Source organism: Globicephala melas, chromosome 15 (assembly GCF_963455315.2).
Source record: "Globicephala melas chromosome 15, mGloMel1.2, whole genome shotgun sequence".
Taxonomy (NCBI): domain Eukaryota; kingdom Metazoa; phylum Chordata; class Mammalia; order Artiodactyla; family Delphinidae; genus Globicephala; species Globicephala melas.
This window is the reverse complement of record NC_083328.1, coordinates 78,562,362-78,578,546: the sequence shown is the minus strand read 5'-3', so window position 1 is coordinate 78,578,546 and position 16,185 is coordinate 78,562,362.

Genomic DNA, 16,185 nt, shown 5'->3' with positions numbered 1-16,185 from the left:
GATAAAGTGCAGACAGTGAGGGACTGTGCCAGCAAGCTCATCATCAATCCTAAAAGGAGGCAGAGAAACCTACTCATTATAATTACAAATAGCTTTTCGTTTGCTCTGAATTAATGTATTCTTTAAGAAGTCATTGCATTCCTCCATATCCAATTAGACAAAGGGCACCATGAAGCATCTTAAAACCCTTTCAAGGTCTTCAATGCTTAAGAAAACTCAGTGTAAACATTCAAAGAGAGGATGGCGCATTTGTGCCTGTAATTCTTGGTTCGTCTAATTTGTTAATAGCCCTATGTTTCTTGTTTATTTTACAGAGGGACTCAGCCCCAATGGTATACATACAGATTCTCTGCATGTGTATGTGTATCTGAATTTGAATGACCTCTGTTCCTTGAAGATAACCATTTGGGGAAGATAAAACTTGGAGATAAGAAATTAAATTTCAGAAATAGATGTTTACGTACAGACCGTTTTCATATATTTTTTCCCACTCTCTCCTAGTCAATTTCCTCTCTCATAAGTTAACCTTTGCCCTCCGAAGACAGGATCAATTACTGCTTTTTGTCTTACATCAATAGGTCTCACACAAAAAAAGGAAAATTGGTTTTTCTTAGAGATTCTAAGTCAATGACATTAACTGTGTAACACAACGCACTCACATTCTGTTTAAATGTGTTGTTTAAAAGATTGTTATAGTTGAACCTTGGATAACTAGAAAATATAATAAAATACGATTGCATTTTGTGAGCTCGAGCCTATTAGTTCTTGATGGACAGCTAAAAACATGAGATTTTTCTTCCTCACATCGTCTCTCCTTCTTAGGGAGTATTCTTCCTGACATCAGAGACGTGCTGAAGAAAGTGATGGTTTAGATGCTCTGTTTTAAGAGCATGACAATCCCTGTTGCCTTCCTGACCTTTCTGTTCATTTCTGGGATTGTCTGCGAATGCGCCTTGCGAACATTGAGGATAATGCTCAATTACTGATAAATGTTCAACCATAGCTTCTTTCTACCTTCTCCTTCTTCCTACTTCCCTGCAGGTCTCATCACATCCCCATTTCTAAGCGCAGTCTGTCTCCTCCCCCCCCATTTCTCCTCATCCCCCTCCCCAGCCTCTTCCTTCTTCTTTTAAATTCACATTTTAGCTGGGGATGACTTTCCATTTCCTCAGCTCTTTTTGGCATTTTAAGCTCTGTTAAGGTCTTCCTTAAACTTTAATGCATTGTACTTGGAGGATAAAATAAAGCAATTTTGCCATCTTTATGAATAATTAGTGATTTAGAAACAAGCCTTGAAGTTAGTGAAAAATTCACTCTAAGGCAGCGAAATGATAAAAGCACACTGCAGCATATACTTTGATGCACTTTAAAGAAATCATCACAGACTAATAATATGGTCTCTCCAAGGAACTGATCAGACTGACAGGAAAATTACTTTTCAGGAAACAAAGTAGTTATGACATTTATAGCAACCTTTATAAAGGTTTATAGCTTAAGAAAAGGAGGAAATTTAATTCCATTATTTCCATGTGCCTTGTAAGTAACCGCAAGCAAAAGGAAAGTGCACACACGCACACACACACACACATTTTTAGAAAGAGGAACACATTTTCTTTGACTCCGAAGCATAAATAAGAATGAACAACTTTCCAGCTGCTCTTACTCCTTCCTTTCCCAGAAAAGTCAGACTTTGAATAGAATCAAAAGCATGTTAATATGCCAAAGTGAAAAATGGTACAGTTGCCATGTGTTAACCCATCTATACAGCATTTTTCATCTCTATAACCCCACTTTCTATAACACGAAACACAAGTTTTTCTCAAATTGTACAGCCTTTGTTAATTTGTTCAGACATTTCCAAGTTGCTTCCTTTCAGTTTTCCTTCAAGATACCTTATTTCTACAAAGCTATAAAGTGAATCTTATGAAACTGAAAGCCATTTCTTCGGTAGCTGAATCCACAGTTGTCTCTTTTTGTCTATTCCCAAAGTATAACTAGAAGTCACCAAATACTAAAAAAGTCTTTTCAAAGGAAATCAATAATTCAGCTAGTCCTTTTTTTTAACTCAAACTGGGTCAATATGGTGCACCAGACAGAAAAATGTCAATTCCATTTTGAAAAATAAATGCTCACACAGTCAACACTGGAATTTTATAAAAGTACTCACCTTATAAATCAGGTTCTTTTGTTACCTTCGAGATTAAACTGTGCTATAACGCGGTCCTCTTACAGAGAGGTGAATGGGCAGCATTCTGAGATGGTCCCCAGGGAGCCTACCTTCTGGTTTCCCAGTATTTCTCCCCACAGGTAATCTGCTCCCCTTGGGCATGAGCTGGACTCACGGACTTGCTTCTCAGGAACACAAAATGGCAGAAGTGATGGGAGGTCATTTCTGAGATTAGGTTACAAAAACCTGTGTCTTCTATACCAGGTGCTCTCTCTCACTCTCTCTTGCACTGTTTGCTCCGGGAGAAGCCAAGAGCCATGTTGAGAGGCAGACCAGTTCAGGGGCCATGTGAGTGAGCATGGAGGAGACCTTCTGAGGCCTGACAACAGCCACGTCAGTGAGCCTGGAAGCAGGCCCATCCCCCATCGAGCCCTGTGATGACTATACCCCTGGTAGATGCCTTGGTCACAGTCTTGTGGGAGACTCTGAGCCAGAGGCACCCAACTGAGCTGCACCCAGATTCCTGACCTTCAGAAACCGTGAGACAATCGATGTTTGTTGTTTCCAGCCGCTCCGTCTCAGTGCGATTTGTTACACAACCACAGATAACTAATACAAGATGTAACTGAATCCCTTATACAATATCCAAGACGTGTCAACCATACAAAGGATTCAACTACGAATAAGCCAAAGTGTGGTTATCCACCGAGTTGGTTTCCAAAGGGATGCAATTTTGTTAGGTACTCACTTCCTTCTGAGGCCAAGAATTCATTTCATTTTTCTCTCCTTTCAAAGAGATGTAAATACAGAAGGAGAGAAGGCTGTAAGACACTTGAAAAGGTTAAACAAGAAAACTAAGGGGTAATTATAGTCTACATGACTGCACTGGGCACATTTCCAGAAAAAGCAGTCAATTCTTATTTTGCAGGTATATTTAAGAAAAGATTTGCTACAATAACTTACTGTAAATATAGAGTTGTATAAGAAAGCTGACTATTGAAAATCATGTTCGAAAGAGAGTACACAGAAAAAGAAGGATCAAAATGATGCAAGGCTCATCTATTTACTCTCTGTCTAAAATGGATTAAAATAAATTAACTAAATGGACTGGTTATGGAATTTGTAGATATTTCAAGGCTTCACCACTTTGAAATGCACATCCTCCATTGGCCTCCCTGATATCCCCTGCCACTTCTTTGGCCATACAGATGGCCAAGAGACACATGAAAAGATGCTCAACATCAGTAATTATTAGAGAAATGCACATCAAAAGTACAGTGAGGTATCACCCCAAACCAGTCAGAATGGTCATGATCAAAAAATCTACAAGCAATAAATGCTGGAGAGGGTGTGGATAAAAGGGAACCCTCCTACATTGTTGGTGGGAATGTAAATTGGTACACCACCATGGAGAACAGTATGGAGGTTGCTTAAAAAACTAAAAATAGGGCTTCCCTGGTGGCGCAGTGGTTGACAGTCCGCCTGCCAATGCAGGGGACACGGGTTCATGCCCCGGTCCGGGAAGATCCCACATGCCGAGGAGCGGCTGGGCCCGTGAGCCATGGCCGCTGAGCCTGTGCGTCCGGAGCCTGTGCTCCGCAACGGGAGAGGCCACAACAGTGAGAGGCCCACGTACCCCTCCCCCCCAAAAAAAAAACTAAAAATAGAGCTACCATATGATCCAGTAATCCCACTCCTGGGCATATATCTGGAGAAGAACATGGTTCAAAAGGATACATGCACCCCAATGTTAACTGCAGCACTATTTACAATAGCCAAAACATGGAAGCAACCTAAACGACCATCAACAGATAAATGGATAAAGATGTGGTACCTCTGTACAATGGACTATTACTCAGCCATAAAAAAGAATGAAATAATGCCATCTGCAGCAACATGGGTGGACCTGGAGATTAACATACTAAGTGAAGTAAGTCAGACAGAGAAAGACAAATATCATATGATATCACTTATATGAGGAATCTAAAAAAAAAAATGATACAAATGAACTTATTTACAAAACAGAAACAGACTCACAGACTTAGAAAATGAAGTTCTGGTTACCAACGGGGAAGAGTGGGGAGGAGGGATAGATTGAGAGTTTGGGATTGACATGTACACACTGCTATATTTGAAATAGATAACCAACAAGGACCAAAAAGTAAATAAATTTTTTTTAAAGTAATAAAATAATAAAGTCACTTAGAAGAAAAAAAAGAATTCCCACATCTTTGGATAGTATTCCCCTTCCTGTTCTCAGTTCATGGACCTGGATGCGGCTTCACCTGCAGCTGTAGCACAAAGCACGTGGCCTAGGCCTCACCCATCAAACCACCACGTCTCCCTGAGTCGGGTCAGGGACGGGCACGTGACCTAAGCTGGTCCAGTCAGAGTGAATCTGTTTTTCGTGAGTGCCCCCAAGAAGGCTTTTATTCTCCCCAGTGGCTTAAACCTGTAAAGATATGAAGACAGGGCCACCGAGGTCATCTCTCCGTGATGACAGAAGAGCATGCAACGGAGATACTGGGCACCACTGCCTGGAGCCGTAGAATAAAGCCAGCACAGAAGACGGCATCAGGAATAAATCCAAGCGACACTGTGTGAGCCCCAAACCCAGCCTGCCTGCAGCCAATCCTGCCTCTGAATGTTCAGTTAACACACCAATCAATTTCCTTTCCAGCTGAAACCAGTTAGAGGAGAAATTTGGGGCCAGTTATTTGTTTTGCGTTTTTTTTTTTTTATATCACATTCAATAGAAAAGTATCTTAATACCTTCAGGTACAAACATTTTAAAAATATTCACCTCCTTCACTTGACAGACATCCTAAAGGATTTGAGTGCTTTGGGTCAGCTTTCATCAGAAACTCATAAGGTCTCTGTTAGATACAGGATCTGCTGCTGCCAGCTAATGCAGCAACAGAAGTGTATCTTTGATAATCATCATCATCATCACCATAGCAACCACATACTGAGCACTTAAAAATATCAGATACTGTGCTAAGCATTTTACATATGTAATCCCATTATTCTTCATTTCTCTAGGAACAGGAGAGTCAAGTAGTTAAAATGCAGACTCGAGAACCCAAACACCTGAGACGTGAATCATTTTTCTGCCGATTTTTACCACTGTGACCTTGTTTAACATCTCTGCGCCTCAGGTTCCTTGTCTGTGAAAATGGGACTAATGCTACTGCCTGCATCATCAAGTTGTGAGGACTAAATAGGTTAATATCCACAATATGCTTAGTGCAATGCTTGGCACACATAAAGCACTACTTCTGCTAATTCTTCTTACAACAGTCCAACAGCGTAGGCATCGTTATATTCATTTTCCCAACAAAGAAACTGGTCTTTATTGGTCCTTACAGAAGTCTTTTTGTTTGGCCACCAAGATGGCTATTTAAAAATGTGGTTCTTATTACTGAAGCAAAATTCTGTAAGAATAAGGACTCTGACACCCTCATCTTTGTTTTTCGGACATTGCCCAGTACAGAGTCCTGCCAGTGACCGATAATAGGATGCGGACAAAATAATTGAAAAAATATACACAAAGAATATAAAGAAAGGCAGCCAACTGGACTAAGAACTGTGGCTTAAAAGTCAAGAGTCCTGGGACATTGTATTAGTTATCTATTGCTGTGTAACAAATTTCCCCAAAACTGAGCAGCTGAAAATAGCACACAGAGATCACCTCTCAGTTTCTATGGATCAGGGATTCATCGCTTAGCTGGGTGCCTGGCTCAGGATCTCTCATGAGGCTGCAACCAAGGTGTTGGTGAGGATGTGGTCTCATCTGAAGGATCCAATTGTAGGTCCACTCACGTGAGTGGGATTTAGTCCCTCCAGGGCTATGGGCCTGTGGGCCTCGGTTCTTGACTGGTTGTTGGTCAGTGGCCTCCCTCAGTTCTTTGCCCAGCTGCAGCTGGCTTTATCAGAGCAAGCATGTGAGAAGAGCCAGAGAGAGAAAGAGAGACAGAGACAGAGAGGGAACCAGTGAGAAAGAGGGCAAGCAAGATGGTAGCCACAGTCTTTTGTAACCTACACAAAGGTGACATCCTATAACTTCTGGCGTATTCTATTCATTAGAAGAATGGCACTGGGTCCAGCCAACATTCAAAAAGAGAGGATTACACAAAAACATGAATACCAAGAGGCAGGGGTCACTCACTGGGAGTCGATTTAGCAGGCTGCCTACCACAGACATGGAATTGAAACGGATTCTTCTGCTCTTTGGCCCTGACTGAGTCAGCTGTTCTGCACCTTGATTCCCCTCTCCATTAAAGCTGTACTAAAATTCCCCAAGATCCCTTCCAGCTCAACCTATGATTCTAGGAGGTCTTGAAAAGAAACAGAAAGCACACTTTAAAGCCACATTTAATTTCAAAACAGCTCTACAAGCTCACCTGCAAGAATAAAAAAAGGTTTTAACCTTTCCCCCTTCTCTTAACATCACATCTCATGGACTCCTGAGTCAAGGACTGTGGTGAAGGAAATGCTAGACTGTGCCATGGGCTCTACAGCCTAAGGCAAGAGGAGACTGGAGAAAAAAAAAAATGGCTGCTGCAGTTTTATGCCCGTTTGCAGCATTTGAGAAAGAGGGCACATGAGTTTCCAAAATTTAATTGAAATGGAGAGTTTTATTAGTTTACCCTGAAGTGTCAATAAAAAAATGGTGCACGGCAGATGGTTTTTCTGTGATCGCAACAGCATCTGTCTTGAGGTTAATAACCCTTTTGCTTTATTGACTTACTGGTGAACGCTCTTCGGTGGTATTCAAGATTGTTTAGATGTTTTCTTGACCGTTATTAAAAGAAAAAAAAACAAACTCTGTCTGCTACTGCTTTTTCATCTACTGAAGAAATGTCATTTTTTTGAGCAATGCATTGAAATCTCTTTTAACCCAACACAGAAACTAAGACAGAAACTAAAACCACATTTAAACAACTTAGTGATGTTGTAAAAAATATCCCTGCCATATATATTTACTAACTTTTTCTTCAGGTTGAAGAAAGGGAACACATTGTTGAAGAGTGTCCAAACTCGGGAGTGTAAACCTCCAAAGGAAAAGATGAGCTTTTCTTTTCTACTATTAGTTAAAGGGCTTTTGTCAGCCCTCACAGAGCCCTACTGATTGATGTTTCCATTCCCCTATGAATTGGCTACAAGTTGGTGGTCTGTGGACTGGGGGTTGCAGATGTTGGTTGTTCATGCCTTATTGTTCTGTTCTTAACAGATTTTAAATTTTTGAATGATTTGGAAACATTTAAAACTGGAAGATTTCAAACTGAAAGAAATTCAATTTCTGGCTTTTTTTGAACAATCCGAAGCCTCAGCAACTCCTGCCCAAATTCCAACATGACAACTGCTGGCTGAAGCCAAGGGTCATTTTTTCCTTGACATGGGGCACGTCCTTGACTGTCACTGACACCTCCCCACCTCCCAAGTGTTCTAACAACTACAATGTTAGCCTAAAACGAAAGACGACTAGAAATCCCTCTTCCGTAAAAGCCTCAGGGACTTGACCGTTGAGGAGACAATAAACTGTGGTGAACCAGGGAGACCTGCCACGTCTAACCAGGGCAGCTGCTCCTCGCCCAGCCTGCTTTGTTCATTTTCGGGAGCTCCACGGGAGGGAGACATCTGGGTTAGCCCCAGGCCTAGCATTTCTGGTCTGAACTCACCTTGGTTCGGGGTAAGATTATCTCATTCACCATGATGAGGACCAAAGGCATCAGATAATTGCGTGATGGCTTAACCCATTTTCTCTGCCTTCACAACGGCTTTCCTCTCGGTCTCACGTTCATCTGTTCTCACATTACTTGGTCCTTAGCGCAATTACACCTGCCACTCTTGACAGAAGAGCAGGTTATTGTCTCTGTGCTGTCTTGGTTTTGTGTTAATAGCAGCTGTAATGCCGAAATTAACCCATAGCTTACACTTTCCCCTTGTCCTGCGTGGCACACAGCTGTCATTAAGCGCACAGAATGCAGATGTGTAAGCACCCTGTTGTGTACAATTTAGAACTTGTGCAGCGCGTTACTTTAGTTCCCCCATTCCTGTGTTGGTTTCTTTTTAAAGACCTCCATAAAATGTTACAAACACCAGTTACTAGGTAAGAGTAATTCAAATTCCATGGACAAATACCATCTAAGTTGCTTGAGGGATTTTTTTTTTCCTTCCATGGTTTTTCAAAGGCCTTCTAGAATGGTCCAGACTCAAGGCAAATAGGTCATTTAAAACTTTCAGGGAAACCTGTATTCTATGTGATACTTGATGCTATCAGTCCCTACATATATATATTGGCTCCAATAAACTATTATTTAACCTGAAACTAGCGTCGTATACTTTGAAAGGCTGAAGGCATGACTCATTATTTACATCAAGGCCTATTTAAACTCTAGTGTTTTATAGCATTTCATCAATTCCTCCTCCCCACCCCATTCCAAATCAGATAAAATGATACAAAACACCATTTCTGTGAATGGTGGTCTCTTCTTTTTTTTAGATTGTTTTCTGCTTTTTTATTACATCAAAAAGCCTTCACTATCATTTGAACTCAAATGTCATGTCATGCTGATGGCTGAATATTTTACAGTAACCATGGCAATTTAAAAAAAGAAGTAGAATCTCTTCCCATCAAAAAAGAATTCTATCTTCAAGTGCATTTTTCTCCCTCACTCCCCCAGAGAAACCCACCACCTTCATCACTGGCACCTGACAATCCCATCTGCATTCAACAGAGCCTACTTCTCCATTAGTCCCAGTGGACATAATGCCTGGGGCCCATACGGTAACTTAGGAACCCAAGAAAACATTTTCATTTCTTTTAAAATCAAAAAAAATATTGAATGTACCAAACCAGCTTGAGTTACATTTGTCTTTATGCCAAGGCAGTCATAAAATATACTTTTCAGTATGTCTTATGGAGGAAAAGGTTCAGGAAGACAAAAGTGCTCAGTGACCATGAAAATCACTATATGGTGCTGCATTCAGGGTTAAGTATGGAAGTCACTTAGAATCAATCCACACAACAGCATTCACGGTCAAAACGGTACAAATGCAATGTTACTTAGTTATATGGCCTTGAGCAACCACTCTGAGCCTCCATTTTTTCATAGGACGAATCATAACAGACACTATTTATTGAGTCCTTACCCTGTCCCAGGCCTGTTGGGGAATGCTTGGCGTTTGCTATCTCATGCAATCTTTTGGCCTAGCAGCCCCAGGCAACGGTTCTTGTGCAGCAGCTAATATAATTGTCAGGACAGAACAAGATCACAGGGAGAAGCAGTGGACTCAGCGCTGCACTTACCAGCAAGTCTCAGCAAGGTGTCCCTCCTCCCAGAGCTTTCCTCATCTGACAAATGGGAATCATAAAAGAATCAATGTCACAGGGTTTGCGGAGGGTGTGTTAGTTAAGGCATGTCAAGGGCTCTATCTATGGTTTAGTAAATACTCCCTACGTGGTTCTTATTATTATCCTTCTCTAAAAGGTGACCTTCCCCTACCCTCCACCATTGCTAAACTTCCTATCAATGGAATCATACACAACATACTCTTTTGTGTCTGGCTTCTTTCACTCAACATTATATCTGTGAGACTCATCAGTTTTCTTGCATGTCACTGTAATTTGTTCTTTTTTATTGTTGTGTAGTATTTCATTTTATGAATAGACCACAATTTATTCCTCCATTTTCCTGTTGATGGAAATTGGGTTGTTTCCAGAATAGAATAAAGTCACTGTGAGCATTTCTGTATATGCCTTTTGATGGACACAAACTCTCATGTCTATTGGATCCCTACCAAGGAGTGGAATTGCTGGCCCATAATAAAGATTGAGCACTAGGGTGTGCCAGATTGCATGGTGGGTCGGGCTGAGAATACAAGAGTGAGCACAAGATCAAAGTGGTCCCTGACTTCATCTAATGAGGAAGACATACCAACAATCTGCACAGATAACTATCAGTGTTTTAGCCACATGTGCTGCAAAGGAGAGGCACATGGGCTGTGAAGGTTAACTGGGGGGATTAGATCTGGCGAAGGTACGAGTCCCATGACTGAAGGGAGCATGACAAACCTGGGGAACTGGAACAAGGCCAGTGTGGTTAGTGCAGAGGTGAGCAGCAATGGAGAGGCAGGCAGGGTTCACACTAAGCAGGCCAGGTGAGGTGTTTTCTTTTCTATGACTCCTACTGAGAAGAGGTTTTTTTTTTTTTTTTTTTTTGAGGGGAGGGGAATCAGAATTGTAGTCTTAAAAAATGTATCTGGGGCTTCCCTGGTGGCGCAGTGGTTGAGAGTCTGCCTGCCAATGCGGGGGACACGGGTTCATACCCCGGTCTGGGAAGATCCCACATGCCGCAGAGCGGCTGGGCCCGTGAGCCATGGCCGCTGAGCCTGCGCGTCCAGAGCCTGTGCTCCGCAACAGTAGAGGCCGCGACAGTGAGAGGCCCACGAACCGCAAGAAAAAAAAAAAATGTATCTGGCTACTAGGTAAAAAAAATGAATAGAAGGGAGTGTGTCAAGAAGGACAGAGTCAGGGAGACTCAGTACAAGAAATGAGCAATAGTCCACATGAGCGATCATGGCCACTGGACCAAGGTGGTAGAGACCACCAATGGAAATGTGGACCAAATCAAGAGTCAGCTTGGACACAAGTTTCATCATATTTAGGGGCTAGTTTAGTTTAATTATAGTTCTTTTGCCACTGCCAGCTACTGCAATTGGGACTTCGTAAGTTTGAGCTGAATGGTTTAAGATAATAATTCGTAGATTATTCATTAAATCCAAGTTTTCCACTGCCAATTGTTTTCCACTGCCATCACATCCTGAGGAGGATTTAATTCCATTTCCTAGTACATCTGCTCATCTACATCTGTGCCCTCATGGGTTTTGTTGACATCTACCAGACAAACTCTACCAATAATTCCAATGTTACCGCAAACTGCGAGACGATTGTGAATGTTAGACATATTATTACAAAATAAATGAGAAATTATGACTAGCATTCACTGTCTGCTTCCAACAGAAATGACCCTTCCCCATGTACCCAATATTACTGTGCACAGTGGTGCACAAGGCCAAGTTCAAGATTCCAGATGTTCTACAGGCATAACCAGAGACCTTCCTTCACCTTAGAGGACTGCAGTGAAATGGGTTCCCACTGAAATGGGTCTTTTACGACAGCTCATACACCAAGGCCATCACTACTCTGCTCTCTAATTCCTACCCATTTCTAGGGGAAATTCTGAATTTGAACTTACCTATGGGCTGTCCTTGGATCTAGAGGGACTGCTGGAAGATTCTACACTTGCATATCGGAATTGAAATCAAGTGTTTAGGTGCACAGATTGAAGCCCCACTGCCTGAACTTGAGTCTTGGCTCCCCTACTAAAGACTGTGGGGCCTTGAGCGGGGCACTTAATTTCTCTGGGCCTCCTTTCTGTCGTCTGTAAAATGGAGACGGTGATAATAAAAGCCTGTGCCTTATAGGGTCGTGAGGACTGAGTGAACGTATATAAAGTGCTCAGACCACGCCTATGGATGCTGGCTGGTTATCATCCGCCTCCCTCTGATTTCCTTCCACTGGACTGAGGTTAACTATTAAGTTGCTCCAAGAATTGGCCATGTGAATTCTGCTCCTGCAGTTCTTCCGAAGCAGGTGTTGAAGTTAACATCTACTCCACTACTCAAAATCAATGACCAATAGGGGAAATTTTTTTTTCAGGGTTTACTCCTTTGAAAAACGTTTTTTTCCTTTCTCCTGAGATACTGGTAGGTATCACTCTTTCTAACGTGGTATTTACTCATCATTTTTCTTTCTTTGCCTTAGCTGCCAGAAGCTCAGAGCATGTTAATCTAACGTGCAGATTCTGGGCCAATTTATTTACTTTTCTCTTTCTTACTCATTTCCATTCTTCCTTTTCCCTCTTTTTTTAATGTTATATTTTATACATACATACATATACATTTACATGAACAGCTGAGAAGCTACCTGAAAGTCTTTTTCATCAGTCAAAGGACACAGAATCACCAAAGAAAAGAAGTCTCAGCAGTAGAGTCCATGCATTCACTAACAGCCCATTTGCTACCTAAGCTGTAAGACTTGGGGCAAATTGCTTATCCTCTATAAACCTTTTACCACACCTGTACCATGAGGGGTAATAATAGAATCTATTCCAAAGAGTTATCATGAGAAAGGAATTAATACATGAAAAGCATTCAGAACAGTGCCAGCATGTAAGCCCTCAATGCTCGTTCTTAGTATCATTAGAATTAATTTCAGGCATCAGAATGCAGGCTCTACAAGAGAACTAGTTACTGAGAAACACCTACAAACAAACAAGCCCTAATTACTGTCCTCCAAAATTTTTATACCAAATCTTTAAACCAAATTTCAAGTTCTGCCCAGTACGGGTGTATGTGCGTGTGCATTTGTGTGTCTGTGTATCTGTGCGTATCTAATCTTTAATAAAGAATTGTGGGGCTTCCCTGGTGGCGCAGCGGTTGAGAGTCCGCCAGCCGAGGCAGGGGACACGGGTTCGTGCCCCGGTCCGGGAAGATCCCACATGCCGCGGAGCGGCTGGGCCCGTGAGCCATGGCCGCTGAGCCTGCGCGTCCAGAGCCTGTGCTCCGCAACGGGAGAGGCCACAACAGTGAGAGGCCTGCGTACCGCAAAAAAAAAAAAAAAAGGTTTTATGTCAAATGACCCCAAAAAATGTTGAAAGTGATGCAGTTAAATATCGGTAACAACCTCACAACACACACTTCTTTCCGGTTTATTTGTGCCATAACTAACACAGTTCTATAAACACTTGTTATTGTGAGTGATTTCACGTTAGCATGAAGGATTCACACTGAATATAACATATTGAAAGTAAACAGCTATGTACCCACGACCCAGGCTCCTGTCTTTGCCTCCCCAGTCATATCTTCTTCCCCCTCCAGAATTAATCACTATTCTGAATCTTTTTTCTATCATTTATTCCTCAAGGAAGAGCTTTTATAAAATGTAAACTTAATTGTGCGTTTTTCCGGTTTACTGTTCATAGAAGCACCGTGTCATCCTTTTCCTTCACACGGACCCTTCCCCTGCTGTGCTTCTTTATCTCTTGTCCCTTGATTTTTCCATCATTTTCTCTCCTGGATTCCTTGCCATCTACTCCTACATGGACTCATATATTCCCTGATCTTAAAAACGAAAACAAACCCAAAAAACGTCCTTCCATCGACACGGTAATGGCATTAAATGATAGTCCATCTCCTTCCTTCCACTATTAACTTTCTTGTAAAGATACTTTTCACTTCTGCCTCCAAGTCTCAATCACCACTGCTTAATCTTTTACAATCTGTTTGCCCCCAGCGAGCAGGACACTTCTAGCTGCGCTCACCCCTAAGCAGGGTGGGTCAGTCTTCTTTGACGCTCCGGTATCTTGTTACCTTTTCCCCACTATAACTGTGCATTGAGAATTCTCAGTTGGTGTTTGGTTTCTCCCTCCCAACCCCACACAGACTGAATTACTGGAGCCGAGATAGTTCTTTAGCTGAATCACAATCACCTGGAGGGCTTGTTAAACCACTGGGTTCCACCCCCAGTTTCTATAAATAGTTGTTGAAGGCAACTATTCTACCCATCATCTCCCTCAGCATCATGCCCAATGGAGAAAATGATTTTTCAGGGTTTAGTCCTGCGAAAACCTTTGCATCTGTAAGATGTGTAAGATTCTACACCCCCCCCTCACTACTGCAGCCTCTGTCTCCTTTGATGGTTCTTTTTCTCCCACCTGCATTCTTTCCTAAGTCCTCTTCTCTTCCATTACAAAGCTACCTGGGTGTCCAAGGTATGGCCCACTGACCAGCAATATCAGAATAATCTGGAAGCTTATTAGAAATGCAGAGTCCCAGGCACCAGCACGAACCCACTGAACCAGAATCTGCATTTAAACAAAATCCCCCAATGATGTGTGTGTACTTGAAACGTTAAGAAGCACTTCTCTAGGATGAAAATGGTCCTAAAATATATCTCCCCAGTCCTGCATGGAGTGGAGACAGCCCCAGGTTCACGTGGAATCTGGGAAGTAGGGGCTCAAACGCAGACTCCCGCCTGTATCCTATAGGCCTGTTCCCCTCTAAGCCCCGACGGCGCGTTGCTGCCCGGGCCTGGTCGGTCAGCCGTCTTCCGCAGGCCCCAGGACGGGTCGCTGAAGTTAGGGGTTCCCAAACCCACTCTGGCTCCGTAGGCCTCGACCTCGGGCCACCTGTCTTCCCAACTTCAGCGTTAGGCCGCCGCCGTCTAGCGGCAGCTCTACCCAGAGGCAGCAGCGCCTCAGGTTTAGCCCCGGCAAAAATAAGTTTCAACCTACCTTTCCAAGAGCCAAGTTTATGTCGGCACAGGACTGGCGTCCTAGCAACTCCGAGTGTCCAAAGCCAAACTCATGCTCTTCTCTCAGTCTCCCCTTTCCTGCTGGATAGACCAGACACTTCCGACTTTCCTGCCTTTGTTAACCATTCCACAGGCTTCCAGGGGTCCCCCAGGCTTCCGGGGGGCGCACAGGCTTCCGGGAGTAGCAAAGCCGAGCGTGCGCGGGCGCCCGGCAAGTATGCAAATGAGGAGAGTGGGCGGGGCGAAGTGGCGAGCCGCTCTGTCCAATGGGTGAGCGGCTGAAGATGCCAGCTGGAAATGTGGTCCCAATGTTTGGCCAAACTGCATTTATGTGAGAGCTCCTGATTTTATTGTGGCAAGACACTTAAAAAATTATATCTTTTTTTTTTAACTAGGAGCGCCAAAGAAAACGTACTGCAGGCTGTACTTGGCCTGTGCTCAAAAGCAAGTTCTCTTTGGTTTCTCCTCCTTCCTGAACCTTCATCTCTCCAACCACTGTCAAGACCTACGTCTCTCACCTTCTCTCCAGGTCCTAGCTTACTTTTCTTTCTTTTCCTCTGCCAACTAGATCTATGCACCAAAGAAAGTGCAGTAACATCTGGTATCCCTTCCTCCATCACTTTGTAGTAAAACCCACCAATCAACTGCCAAATTATTCTAAAATATTGTTCCAATCATACATACCACCTTTCTATTCAAAGCCCTTGAGAAATTCCCCCTGGCCTCCAGCTGTCAAAACTCTATGTCAAATGGTATCCCTCCCCAACACCCTCCAACTCCCCTAATTAGTCGTGGTTTTGAGTAGAGCTCTTAAGGCTTGGATAAGCCTAGTGGTGGTTGTGGAGATAGAAAGAAATGGACAGATTTGAGAAGTATTTAAAAACTAAAGTCAGCAGGACAAGCTCCTAAGACCCTCACTGCAGAGCAAATTATTATTTACTTCCTATCAGTGCCTGGATAAGACGTAGCATATTGTGCACATGAGTTTGCAAGCCAGCAGCCTGATGGTCAATTTTGTTCTACAAATATCTTTCGTTTAGCCTGCATTGCTTTAAAAAAAAAAAAAGTTGCACTTTCTAAAACTAGTAATTGTATATAAAAATCAGGATTACTGTCCAAAAACAGTGGTGACAAATCCAGATCAAAACTTCTACGCGGGGCTTCCCTGGTGGCGCAGTGGTTGAGAGTCCGCCTGCCGATGCATGGGACACGGGTTCGTGCCCCAGTCTGGGAGGATCCCACATGCCGCGGAGCGGCTGGGCCCGTGAGCCATGGCCGCTGAGCCTGCGCGTCCGGAGCCTGTGCTCCGCAACAGGAGAGGCCCGCGTACTGCAAAAAAAAAAAACAAAAACAAAAAAACTACGCGGCTGGATTTTATCAGATGCAGTACATTCAGTTCATAGCCTTCACCTTAGCCCAATGAATTTACTAATAAAAATAAGAAAAGGCTGACGGACACTTTAGGAATGAATTTAAAATGGGAATCAAATATTTCTGATGTCCTTCATAAGTTTACTTCACAGGTATGCTTTAAAAAATAAGGTATAAAGTTAGCAATAATGTATCCCCCTCCCTCCCCCCATTAGATGTTTGGTTTTTTTGTATTAGGCTTATTCATTAATGTGGTTACAAAATTTTC